Source organism: Bombus flavifrons, chromosome 1 (genome assembly GCF_040668555.2).
Source record: "Bombus flavifrons isolate JBK064 chromosome 1, iyBomFlav1_principal, whole genome shotgun sequence".
NCBI lineage: Eukaryota > Metazoa > Arthropoda > Insecta > Hymenoptera > Apidae > Bombus > Bombus flavifrons.
Genome location: NC_138442.1, coordinates 21,752,402 through 21,766,145, shown reverse-complemented (window position 1 = coordinate 21,766,145; position 13,744 = coordinate 21,752,402). Strand labels below are relative to the sequence as shown.

Sequence of the window (13,744 nt, the reverse complement as noted above, 5' to 3'; positions counted from 1 at the left end):
AATGTTAAAAGCGAATTTTTCAATAATCAAACTGATTAGAAACAGCAAAAAAAAAAAGAAAGAAATAAAAAACAAGACATTAATCACGAGAGAATTCGATTTTCCATTGATACCGCTGTCGATTGTTAGCCAAACAATACCATTTATTTTACGTGCTGTTAAAAAATCGTCTGAAAATTCATCGACAAGCGAAATTGAGTACGAATGTTTGCATCTGTACCTCCGCGCGAGTAATCACGCAAACACTCCAGGAATGAAGATCAGAATGGAAGGCAAATGTTTGAAGTCGTTATAACAGGTACGTGGGTGCTGCACGCCATCCGAAATTCTTCAATTTTGCAGCACGCGTGATTATTTTGCGCTTGTTGAATACACACAGGATGCGAGCGTCTTGCACGCCGTAAAATCCACACAACTGTTGAACAAAGTTTTCCCTCGTTGCACGATGTTTGCTCCACGCGGAATCGTGTATTCTGCACGAGAGAGTATCGACGACAAAGCAAGAAAAAAGTGAGCGGAAATGTTCGCCAAAAGAATTGTTAATAGCGGTAATTTTAGTTGAAACAACGCTAACATTTAGCTCGGTTTTGAGATTTTCCTTTTTTTCTTCTTTTTTGTCGTGACGTTTGAACGGCTGTGATGCTGCGTGGCGAACGCATTGTTCCTTTGCGTTTTTGTGAGTGCGTCACTTTTTTCATGCATTAACGACGCGAAAAGGATTCTCTTATCGACGAGGCTAATTTCGGCCGGTTTTCAATAAACTTTCGGCTCGTCTTTTGAATAAACGTAAGAGACAGAGAGACTGCGAGGAAAGGAACGAATGAAGGAGACAAATTTAATAAAGTGTAAACGTGGACGGCATTTTTAAATAAATTAGATTTTATGTTTGATTTTAAAGTACATTCAATTCGTATTCTATCTCCAACGAAGAAACAGAAACGACCCACTTTTAAATTTGAGCAAATATTTGAAACATTCTATTAAACGTCTACGAGTAGTTAAATGGAAACGGTATAGAAGCTTCGATCATTGAAATGACATAGGATAATCCAAGCAAGAGTATAAATTTGTTTCAAGTAAGAATACCCGTTCCTTTAAGCCATATTTTACAGTCAAGTGCGTAGATTTTAGCGTCATGTTTTTGTTTCCTTTTTTTCTTTTATGACATTTTCGCCGGGGTAAACTTTTGAGCGCCTGAGAATTCAGGTAAACCCGAAAGTTTCTCCGGGTCACAGAATTAGGGTCGACACTTCGCTCAAAGCCGTTCGACAAAATCTAAATTGCCCACGGCACGAAAAAGCTTTCTCTTTCGCTTATCTTTCGTTCTCTCTTTGGATATTTCTCTCCTACGTGGAATCCTTTGAGGTTACTCAGAAGAGAAAACTTTGTTAACAGGGATCGGCATTCAAATCTTTAGAAAAATGTCAGCACTTCGACAAGGTATCGAACATCACCAAATTTTATCTCTACTTTCATTCTCTTCGTCCCTACATTAAAATAACGATATACGGTCTTTTTATCGTGAAATATGCAGGACAGATAATTTTCAGTTGAAGTATCGAGTGTTATCACGAAAAGATATAGAAGAAACGCGTGATACGATTTCAAAAATTAATCGGATAATTTCATATACTATATCATATTTCAAATTTTATTTTCATTATCGCTATTGAATTACTGATGTTTACGTATGCGTATGAAATTTCAAGATACAATAATGTTCAGAATATTTATAATGTGCAAAATATGTCCAAGTATGATATATTGCACGAATATCGCTATACATATCATTTATTTTATATGTTTTAAGCTATACTTTTACTGGAATATACGCAACTGACAGATGGGAAATATATTGTAGCGATCCGACCATCTACTACCGATGAATCATAACATAGTATGGTTGTAACGTCGACTAAGTCGGCGAACAAAATTTCTTCCAAATGTTTCTAATTTTCGTTTTCGCGTTTCGACAGTCCAGGTATTATACTTACATTTGACACGAACGATATTATAATATTTAAGAAGAGAAATGAATCATTCGCAAATATATGAAACTGAACGAACATATGCAATTTAGTCACTGTTTCAACTCATTCTTTTACGAGAATAAATTTACAGACGAGAGATCTATCGTGATATTCTGCCTGGCTGTTAACGATAAATAGAAAATTACAATTACAAACATCAACTGTATCGACGAACAAATTTTCTTCCAAAATCTAATAATACTTAATTTTCGTTCGGACGTTTGCACGGTTCAAGTGTCCCTCTGGAACGATACCTATTTCGCTATCGCGAAATCGAAAAGCAGAGAGTGTCATTTCGATTCGTATTCGATGAATCTCGCGTCGTTCTATTTTGTTCTTGATCGAGAAATTCTCGATTGACTTTAGAAGCGGAATAAGGATCCACGGTGTCATTCTTTTCGCGATTTATCTTATTTCATTCGATCATCCTTCCCGGAAGTCGTTTCGCCTTTCGCTTCTCTTTGCACCTTTTTTCATCTTGTTTTACACCCTGTGATTCAGCTTTCTGTTCACTGTGTTCTCAGATTTCTAAGCGAACGTCGAAACACACCGACTATGAAAAAGGTTGCCCTCGGTTATTGGAAATTGAGGAAATTATCGATCTCGCGAGAAAATCGTGTCGCCATGCGAATACCGAAAAGTCGCGATGAAATTCCTGAAATTCTAGCCCCTCTGACATTTGTACCGAAACCGTATTCTCGTTTCGTTCTCGATAGGCATCGACTCTCGAATGGCTAACAATAGACGAATAAACGAAGCATGGAAGAGTTTTCAGGTCCACTTTGTTTTTGTTCGGCAAGCAATATTTTCTGCACAAACAGTGAAAAGATATTGGATCTGCTAAAAACGGTCTTCGACGCTTTCCTTATGTTAGCTTATCCTTATGTTCCAAACGAAGCATACTTATGTGTTAAAAACGAGACAGTTTTATATTTGATCATTCGTACGATTGCTTGTAGATTGACAATGCATGGTATTTATAATTAGTGAGGAGACAATTATTACATAATTGAATTTTTAGTACGTTATTGCGTTATTATTGGAGTAATTTTATTTTAGTTAATTTTAAATCATTGTAGGTATCGAACATGATAGGAAATGTGTTTATTAATTATAGACATCGTATACTATATTCATTTTACGGCAAATTTATAGCGATTGAATAGGAAGATATAGGAGATATATTTGTTAATTATAAATATTCTATTAAAAGTTGATAGCTTTTAAGATAAAAAACCGTTTCTTCCATAGACATTAAAAAATGCATTGTAAGCACAGTAATTACTATGCGCAAGGAAAGTTCAAAAAGGATACATAAAGGAAGATAAATCTTCAAACTCGAGCGATGAGTTTAGCTAAATTTTTGTTCTCTTTACGACGTCAATCAACGAGAACTTACGAGTATCGTTAAACAGTTCACTTTAAAAACGTAGCGTTTTCGGTTTTTTCGAAATTTCACTTTGCTGTCACACTTCCTCGTTAATCGAGCGTCGAATTTTACAAATTTGATTCGTGATCGATTCAACTAATCAAGCAAATGTTACTGTAATTTTACCCTAACGAATTTCTAAGTAGTTGAAATTCCGCGAACGTTCGTCTTCGTTTCACGAACTATGATTTCAATTCGACGAAAATCGCATTGATCTCGTTGCCGCGTCAAATTTTCCCATATTTTCAACTTTGCGTCAAAGCTTCGACTAGTGCCGTGATCGAATCAGACCTTTAGTTGATACTAAAATGGTATCAAAACTTTAGTTCGCTCTAAATCTATATGAAAGCTGCTACTTCTAAGATTTATCAAATCCCACGATTGTCTGAGTTCTTGAAATTTCAAGAAATTTTAAGATACTAAGGGAATATATATAAAGCAAATAGAATTGGCGTATTAAATTCTTTTCATATTTTCAACTTTGCGCCAAAGTTTCAATCGCCGTTAAAATTGAATCAGACCATCGGTTGCTAGTGAAATTGTATGAAAACTTTTGCTCGTTCTAAAGTCGTGTTATAGCTGTTATTTTCTTTACTTCTATCAAATCTCACGATAGCCTAAGTTGCTGAAATTTCAACACGGTGTAAGAGATTAAAGGATCATAAAGAAATAAGAATTATATGAATTACAATTTCTTGGAACGGCAGAGACAGTGATTTTCGTTTCCAACTTCATCTTCAGCAATTGTCCGATTAACATTGTGAGGCGACGCGAGATACGAAGTAACGCCGCCGGAAGCAGCACGAGGAGGAAATTATTCGAAGAACGAGCGAAAGTCGTTGCAGAGGACAATAGAAACGGGGTCGGAAGCTTTCTGCTGTACGATTGTAATTATATGAAGCCCAGGTTCCCCTGGGAAACGACAGAGCAAGGGCGTCACGCTACAAATGGTGTCGGATGTATTCTTGGCTGAAAGATGGAAAGGAACGAGGGGCGTGGAACAACAAATTCGCCTAGAACGTCTGCTTTCTGCCATGCGAACACAGTTTTCCGTTTGATGTTTGGAAACAGCGCGAAGATTCTCTGGTTGGTGCCAGAAATTATTAGCAAAAATAAGAAGCGGATTACTCAGCGTGGATTGAAATTTCTTTTATTTATACGAACGAAGAAATGTATAACACACGTACAGATATATGCAAATCTATAGGTGGAAGAAAATTAGAAATTATTGGGTGAAATAATTCACTGTTAAGTACAATATTAAATTTTAATCGCCAAGCTTGATTTCACTCCACTCCAATTTCTTGCGATTGCAATTAATTTTCTTAACTAATATGTCATATTTTGTATTTTTTATGGAACATTGAATCACGCTAGACCAGTCTCTATAATAAAATATCATTTGATCATGAGGCAATTATTTCAGTTCAGTTGTCGATCTACTGTGTTACTTCAGCTTGTCGAGCGTACGATGAGTGTAGAGCGGTGCACATGCATTTTTTGAACGTACGCCTTTCTATTACTTCACCGTGTGATTCACGCATGTGCACTTTCTGCCACTGTTGTTTATGTTTGGTTTACGTTTTATTTTCTACGTGATCTTCGCGAAGTTTGGAACGTATGTACAGCATACGACATAAAATGTTATCACGCTTTAATTATACCGGAAGACCAAATTATACAAGCTGCTTCCACTGAGTTATGAAGTTACGATCCGCGATAATCTTATACCTATATATATCACACACTTCTAAGAACGTCTCGTAGGTCTTAGAAGGAATATTCGACCGAAATTTTGGTTCCCTACGATAGCTCAAAAGTTGAGAAACTCGAGGAAGAATTATAGAACTTTGGGGACTTGGGTGAAATGTTTCGAAGTCGACGCAAGACAAACAGTCGATACTGTATTTATTATACAGTTGAAGTTCTGGGAAATTAAAAAAAAAGGAATCGAAAAGAGAAGTCTTCATTATAAAAATGCGTTCTTTTTCATAAATTAATATAGTTCCCTTCGTATTAAAAATTATATGTTGAGAATAATTAAAGAAAAATATTGGCACTATGCTAAACAAAAATATTTAAACCATAAACCATAAACACCGTAACCTTTTAATACACGAACATATCTTATATTTTTCTTATATATTAAATGAAAACAATCGATCGTTTCGTATTGTCGATGCAGAGCTAGCGAAAAGCAGGAGTCAGAGTCCCCTGCTGGCCTGTTAACGTATTTCCGCTCAACGTGACGCGTAAACAATAGAAACTCACGTCCATATGTCGACTTTTATACTTGTTCGCCGTCACCTTCCCGATTTACCAATGTTTTCCCGTTGGCGATCTTCCATCGTGTTGCATTTTTCATGGGGCGCCGATTCCAGTGAAAATCCAGTCAGTGAGCATGACAAGCGTTTCCTGACCAATCGGACGCGCACCAGAAATATTCTGTCATGCTTGTTCAATCGTAATACGCTCGTGAAATTGACGTTATCGTACTGGGTGTTATTACTGGTTGTTTTTCCAAGATCCAGGACAAATTCATACGGCAAAAAGGAGAAATAGCCCGAGAAAGCTATTAGCATAATACATTGAGGAACGTCGGTCAAATGGTTTCGTTACTTTTATATTTTGTAAATTACATTTTTATTTATTTTACTGTTATTCGAATGTGAAATGTACACTTGGTGGAACAAAGTGAACAGTTTAAGAAAGCAGAAAATAAATTAAAAACTTTCGCAATTCAAAATATAATTAATTACGAATACATTACTGAATTATGATTAAATTGAAATTAACTGAGAATTATAGTCATTCGGATGTAGTTGGAATTCTGATTGTCGTGACTTAATCGATAGAACGAACGAATGAATTTTTCTGTTGTTACTCGAATACAAGCTCGACAAATCGGTGAAAGAATCCATTATGAACCACGTGATTCCATTGGTAGTTCTTTATCAAATCAATATTAATGAGATTCTACGTTATCGGTGGAACCACCTGTCATCAATTGCGAACATTATTCACTTCGATTTGTACGAGTGTAAAATAGAAAGAAGAGAGGAAAATCAGTGATTATAAATACAAATTTTCTGGGAAAAATGGTTATACCAATTTAAGATACCTCTTTCACGAATAAGTATTGCGGAACACGGTTGAAAAAGGAAGTCTAAATTCATGGCAAAGGTAAATGTTTGCAACATTAATGGTAATGTTGTTTCTTTCACCGCGCAAGTGTATAAAGCATATTGTCATAGCCAGTGTAACAAGTAATTTTTCGCGTAAGACAAAGTACACGTTTGCCTGAAAATAGCCGTGAAATTTCATGTTTCGCGATATAAACGGTCCAGCGATAAAATTACGTTCCGAAATTCCAGTTTTGACACGAGATAAATGGAACGAAACGCGTTGTTGGATCTGTATCTTGCTCCTCGACTTAACTCTTTTGATCATATAATATTCTATAAAACGATATTAACAGTTCTGTTTGAACGATTCTCTGATAGATTTATCGGAGAATTTAATCCCCTGCAAATGACCGGTTACAGTTAACAAAAATTTCGATAATGCGCGAAGCTTCCTCCGAGGAAAAAAATATAAGACAGAAGTTCGAATGAACTTTTACACGCTTCAATCCGTTTTAAATTTCTATTAACGAAAGTTTAGCGACTAGCAAAGTCTCGTCCTCTCTCCGTGCTAATTGAATTTTACGGCGCTGATACTCTCCAACATAATACTTCTTGAAAAGTATGTCGGAAAAGATTGAAAACGTGCAGTGACGTTTACAGCAAGAAAACAAATTTTTTACGAATTTTAGCAGTGTGAATAATTAATCGAAAGCGAAATAAATACGCAGGACGAGTACAGTTGCAAAAATCTGTGAAATGTCAAAATTGGGATTCGCGTTACAATATTTAGACGATAACGCGTTCTTTTATTACAGTCTTATTTCTGTAATCATGGAACAATATATTGGAATATTAAATTTCTCGCATGTTTTTGTTTTCATTATCTGTAAGAGATACCAGCCATTGATCATTTATATTAATTATGAGATACATTGAAATATTAAATTTCTCGCTCGTTTTTGTTTTCATTATCTGTAAGAGATACCAGCTATTGATTATTTACATTCTATACTTAACAATGTGTGTAAAAATACGAATTTCTATAAACATTCGCGATCCAACAGTAAGATAGGACAAAATTTTCAACAAAAATAGCTTCAACTTCGCGCGTATCATTTCCACTCAACTGCTCGTAAATCACTCGTCATTTACAAAATCTTTTATCGCGTAAAAGACTAGGTTCGCGAAAGCTGGTGCATAATCCCGTACATTTTTATCGCGCAAGACACCAGAACACCGCCAGAGAATCATTTTATATCTAACAGTCTAACAACGACACACAGAATCCTTTGGTATCCCAAACAACTTCCTGCTTTCCTGGCCGGTCGTTTTCGCTCAACAACTCGTCCGATTATCACCGTTCTCGCTCAATTTTCCGTTTCACCGCCTTTCCACGAGCACGGCAAGTTTCCACTTTGCTCAAACATTCATGCATGCAAATTTCGGCCAGCCGTGCGATCTCCATCGTCTCTCGTCCCTTTGCGACACGCGTCAACGGAATAAAACGGCGTGCAGTTGCATTTCGGCGGGTGCAATCTTACGATACTCGTGCGTTCACGCGAACTTATGGTTACGGTGGATGCATATTCCGGTGAATCGACAGGCAAGGTCCAACGAATCGAGTTCGTCAATGTAACGGATAGACCGCGGATTTTTATGCGAACTTACAGTTTTGTGATGTTATAATAACAAAAATAGGACTTGGGTAGAAGATTGTTTCACTTAGCAAATATTATAAAAATCGCGATACCTTGGATATTTTATATATTTTTTCATATTATCTGCGTCATGTGCAATTTTGCACTTTCGAATTTCCTATAAATGTAGTAAATAAGTCGAGCATGTATGTAGATCTGCGTGCGTGAATATCAGAATATCAGTTTCCAACCATAGCTTGACGCGGTTAGATTCACGTGAAACGAGGATCTAGATGTAGGATGCTTATGGCAGATACGCTGATGGTAGACACGGGCAATGCTACACACTGTCCGCGATCTTACGTAGTTACATACGGTTCGCAGTATGCAAACACAACGCGTACACGAACAACGTATTTTACAGATGGCAGAGAACGTTCGGTCCGACACAGCTCTCAGTTGCGACGCGAGATTAACATTAATACGCTGCACCGCGTTTCTCTGTAATAGATACTGGATTACATAGGTCCTACGTGATACGATTTTCCGATGAATCGTTACGGAGCATGGTCGATCCGGATGCAATTCCGTGCTGGACGATTGTCACGAAGGTTGAAATTAGCTAGTTAGATCGCTTTTTCTTTTTGCCAATTAATATTATCAAATAAGTATCTGTGAGTTAAGGATGAGGAAGTAGTATGATTTTGATACCTCTGGTATTGTATTTTATACGAATAGTAAATCTTGGGATACGATGTATCAAATTCATACAATTCATACAATGGGAGTAAGATTCTACTAGATAGCTGGCAGGAAAATTTTTGGAAACTCAAAAGATGAATGTAGTCTGTCAGGTGGTGTATCTTTGGCTTTGTATTCTATAGAAGAGTGAATTTTACGAGCATTTTCTGCAGCGGAATAAATAATATATATAAATAAATAAGAATACACAAGCAGTCAAAGAATTTTGGAAAATTTGGAACATCAACGTAATCTGTGCATAACCATGCACCTTTAGCATAATGTTTTTCGGTAAATTAAATTTTAAGGAATGAAGACTTCACGCAGTGGAAGTAAGTAAACTTCTGGATGAAAGACAATTTTAAATAATAATAAGTGTAATATTCAATTAAATTAGAATATTCAATTCGATAAAATATAAGTTTCTTTTCGAAAACTTGATCGACGTTTTCCGAAAGAAGGCTCAATCACGCTCGTACATCGATCGGTGCTATAGAGCCCAAACTTTTTTCATTTGAGGATTATAAACTTGTCGAGAATTCAACGCATTATAGCCAAAGTTTAATTAATCCAGCGGAGAATATACGAGTGAACCTGTCTAGCACGCATTCGCAAATACCAGAATTTCCTTGCGAATATTACACGTGTGATCTATTGAAAAGCAGTATACACGAAATACATTATACCATGATCGTATTTTAAGCCACTAACCTGTATCTAAGTATACTTTGCATAAAAGATTCTAATTAAAATAATCCAATGATAATAAATTCGTGATTTCGCAAGAACGAAAGATCCAGAGAGTAAAGGCTATGAAAAGATAAAAAATCCGGATCGTTTTGAATTTCATAATTCCAATGTTAAACACCATTCTGTTTGTTCAGATAGAAAAGACCCTGTTCTACTTGTGCGTGTTCAAACAAAGCCAGCAACGGTGTCTGAGCAAGAATGATCGTGTTTTACTTGTCTAACTCTCGGTTGCTATATCTCCCTTGTGTATCCATGGCTTGTGGGTGATCATGGATTCCCTGTCTGGCAACGTAGTGCGTTATTCTTACTTGAAACTAGGATCTACGAAGCAAGTTGAGAATCACGATCGTGATAAGTAGTTCCTGAAGAGATGTTCCCGACGGCGCGGCAGCAGGAGTCGCAGCTTGCGATTCCGTGCAATTGCATCTGCAGACGGTACCTTTCGACGTTAAGAGAGTCCTAAGCTTTGCAAAGCCAACGGGATTTTCACGATATTCGTAGGTGAAATACAGCCGGACGATTCGATACCATCGGCCCTTTAAAATCGTTCGCTTTCTCCGTACTATTTCGACGGAATTTTTTACGATATCCATTAGATACATTGGACAGTTTGTTCGAAGATAGCGAACGATAAGATTGAAAATATCGCGTGTTTCAAGCGGAAAACTTACGGCCTTCGACAAAAATATCGTTATAGCTCTAAAGATGGTTGGTATTTTCTTCGTCATATGTAGGGATTTTTGTCATAGTATTCTCGGAACAATGTATTCTCGAATCAAATTAGGATATTAAATACTCAGTTTCGATATTAGAATAAAATTAAAATTATGTATAGTACGGTAAAATTACAAAAGTCCATGGAAACGAAATACGGTATATATAGCATATATAGTATTAGTACATAGTATAGTATGTTTATGGCATTTCCGGAAGACGGGAAAGGTTAGGTCCTTAAGTCTTTTTCTCTTCTCGAACGAGGTATCTCTCGTACGTCTTTTTATTAGAACGTGAGATATCTCGTTCGAGGAATCAGGATAAAAGTCATTTCACGAAAGTGGAATAGAAGTAAGATCCGCGCATGCGGAGGTATAAATAATGTTAAATATACGTAGATTACGTTATACTAATAAAAGTTCTGTTATCTTTTCTACGTATGAATCGATGTTTAATTGTAACGAGAGAAATGTGCGATATATTTTATTGAAACAGTAAGATATCAAATAAACGTTTGTACGTGAATACGAAGAGATTCATAATGATAAATTTGGAATACGTTGACGTTCGTCAAGAGCTGTGCCAAATTTATTAGAACCTTTTTCGGATCTGTAGATATTTTCTATTTTTTTTTTTTTTTGCAAGGATTTAAAAAATACGCGAGAAAAATATTATTCCGTGCGCGAGGCAGAATTTCGATATTTCAGTGTAGAAAATACGAGAAGCATCAGATGCAAAGAACTCATGCTGCGCGACAATAAAAGCAACGCGTTTGTCGTTGCTTATACTATATGAAAGAATTTCAGTTACCTTCGATACATTTTTACCTCTACTGCTCATCTCCTATTGATAAAATATACCTTTGACAAAAAATCCATGTCCTTTTCCATTCATTAGTCAACATCGAATATCACGTTTATTTGTCATTCGTAGGAAGTAAACAAATAACTTTTGAACTACAATTTTCTATATAACTTCCTCGCAGTTATTATTAGATAGATGCTTGCGCATTGATTATTCGAATTATCAATGACTAAAGTAAATTTGAAATCTAATAAGCTTCACCTAACTCTAACCCTAACCGGAATAGAAACTACATGGAAAAATATATTGCAAAGAAAAAAACAGGATATTATATATTATATAGAATATATTATATAAAATAATATGTAAATTATTAGAGAATAGAAACTACAATAGTAACTACATGGAAAAATATATTGCAAAGAAAAAACAGGATATTATACATTATATAGAATATATTATATAAAATAATATGTAAATTATTACAGAATAGAAACTACAATAGAAACTACATGGAAAATATATTGCAAAAAAAACAGGATATTATATATTATATAGAATATATTATATAAAATAATATGTAAATTATTACAGAATAGAAACTACAATAGAAACTACATGGAAAATATATTGCAAAAAAAACAGGATATTATATATTATATAGAATATATTATATAAAATAATATGTAAATACTTCGTCAAAAAGCTTCACTGAAATGAAAGAAAAGCTTCATAAAAATGCACCGTTGTACTTTATAAAATTACTACGAAGAATTATAGTTATTTTGATCAGTTTGGTAAGTTCAGTGTTAAATGGACAAAGTTTACAAATATACGTATACGTACTACAGGTTAAACAAATCTTTAAGTTGCAACATTCATAGAGATACGAACATGCACAAAAATCCACAGTCTATTCATCATTTTTCATCGCATTTCTCTGCTCCGCTGCTTCAAGCAATCAAACTTACAATTTCAACGAACACGTCGCATCGTTCAAGATATATCACGTACCAAGTAGCCCGAAAACTTCGGCAATTGAGACGTAAAATTTGGAGATCTTCCTTACGGAGGTGAATCGTGATAGCGCAGAAAGTTTCCATGGTTATGACAAAACCGATTGGCCGTTGCTGAAGACACGAGGAACGAAAGCAATACCGCGCTATCCTGCGCATCTGGTCAACACAAACCGGCGTGTACGGAAGAGAGAGAGAGAGAAAGAGAGAGAGAAAGAGAGAGAGAGGCGCAACAGAGGACGTTGACGGAAATCGGAAATCGCAACGAATCGGAAAACAACGACACGCTTCGCCACCCTTCAGACAGTAATTCCACCTGTCCAATGAATTCGTTACTGTTTTGTACGGTTAGAAGAACGAATCAAAGAGAATGGCAGGGGGAGGCGGAAGGGAACAGAAAGTGGGTGCCGCGAGAACGACAAAAGAATGACAGAAGCGTGGAAAGAAAGGGTGGGTTAGTAATGGAAGTGAACGATATTGCCTGTTAGACTTCTATTGGGAACGACAAAAGATAGCGCATATGTATATTGTGACGTCTTGGAAAAAAAACCTAGTCTCATCTTTAACAAATGATACGCAGTGTCATTTATTGTCCCTTTTCTCGAATAATTGACAAGTAGCGCATATATCGTTGCTTTTTAAATAAATGACAAGCCGTAACGGGCATTGTTCGTTGCTTTGTTTCAACTAAACTGCAGATAGCGTTGGTTATTGCTTTTTCTTTTCCTTTTAAAATAAACGACAAGCACCGATGAATATATTCTATCGACGATGGTTATTTTCTGGAAGAACGTATACTTTGCGAGGATATATCGATAGCAGAGCGTAATTTATACTTTAATAGAGCCGAGTGTACTTTCCAACGTAATTGCACGAATTCGTGTTAAAGGTAAAGCGCATATCTAAAGTCTAAGTTGCGAACTTTTAATTTGAAAACTTAAAGAGAGTAATAACATTTACGCGGAATTACGCGATCCTTGTATCACGGCTAATATTAAAATACTTCGACGATAATGTGCTTTCTAATTAACGGCTTTCGATGGTTCATTTTCACGAGCCGAAATATTTTACTTCGGGCGGTTCTTCAGGAAGAACGTATTATCCTTACATTCAAAGTTTTATTCAGCTCAAAATGTTTCTCTTCTCGTTTTAGATAGACTCTTCGTAAAATCAACGTTTCGTCGCTAAAAGTACATCTGGCTTTTTTTTATTTTTCCTTTCTCGCTCAATTTAAACACGAACGACTCCTTCTTGACTCCCGCTAACTTTCTCTTCGCTTCCCTTTGTTTCATTTGCTTTAAATGAAACGAGACCGTGAAGTTAGTATCGCCTTCGAGGTCGTTCACCGAGATCCTGTTCGAGACGTTATACGTAGTTCTCAATTGAGCGATAAAAAACCGAGACTAAAATCGACAAAATTCTTCAAGGTAGGTGAAAATCGTGGTGCAACGCCACAAATGGATGTACAACATTGGCGAATCGCCAGAATCTTCCTCGA

General features: G+C 36.1%; 1 long non-coding RNA gene across 1 annotated transcript in view; it reads left to right on the top strand.

Moving 5' to 3' along the window:
* LOC138181675 (uncharacterized) overlaps positions 1 to 5,227 on the top strand; it is a 64,702-nt gene extending 59,475 nt beyond the window's left edge. The window contains exon 3 of the long non-coding RNA XR_011173574.1: positions 4,201 to 5,227. This is a non-coding gene — a long non-coding RNA (uncharacterized LOC138181675). The remainder of the gene's footprint in view (positions 1 to 4,200) is intronic.
* The last annotated feature ends 8,517 nt before the right edge of the window (positions 5,228 to 13,744 follow it).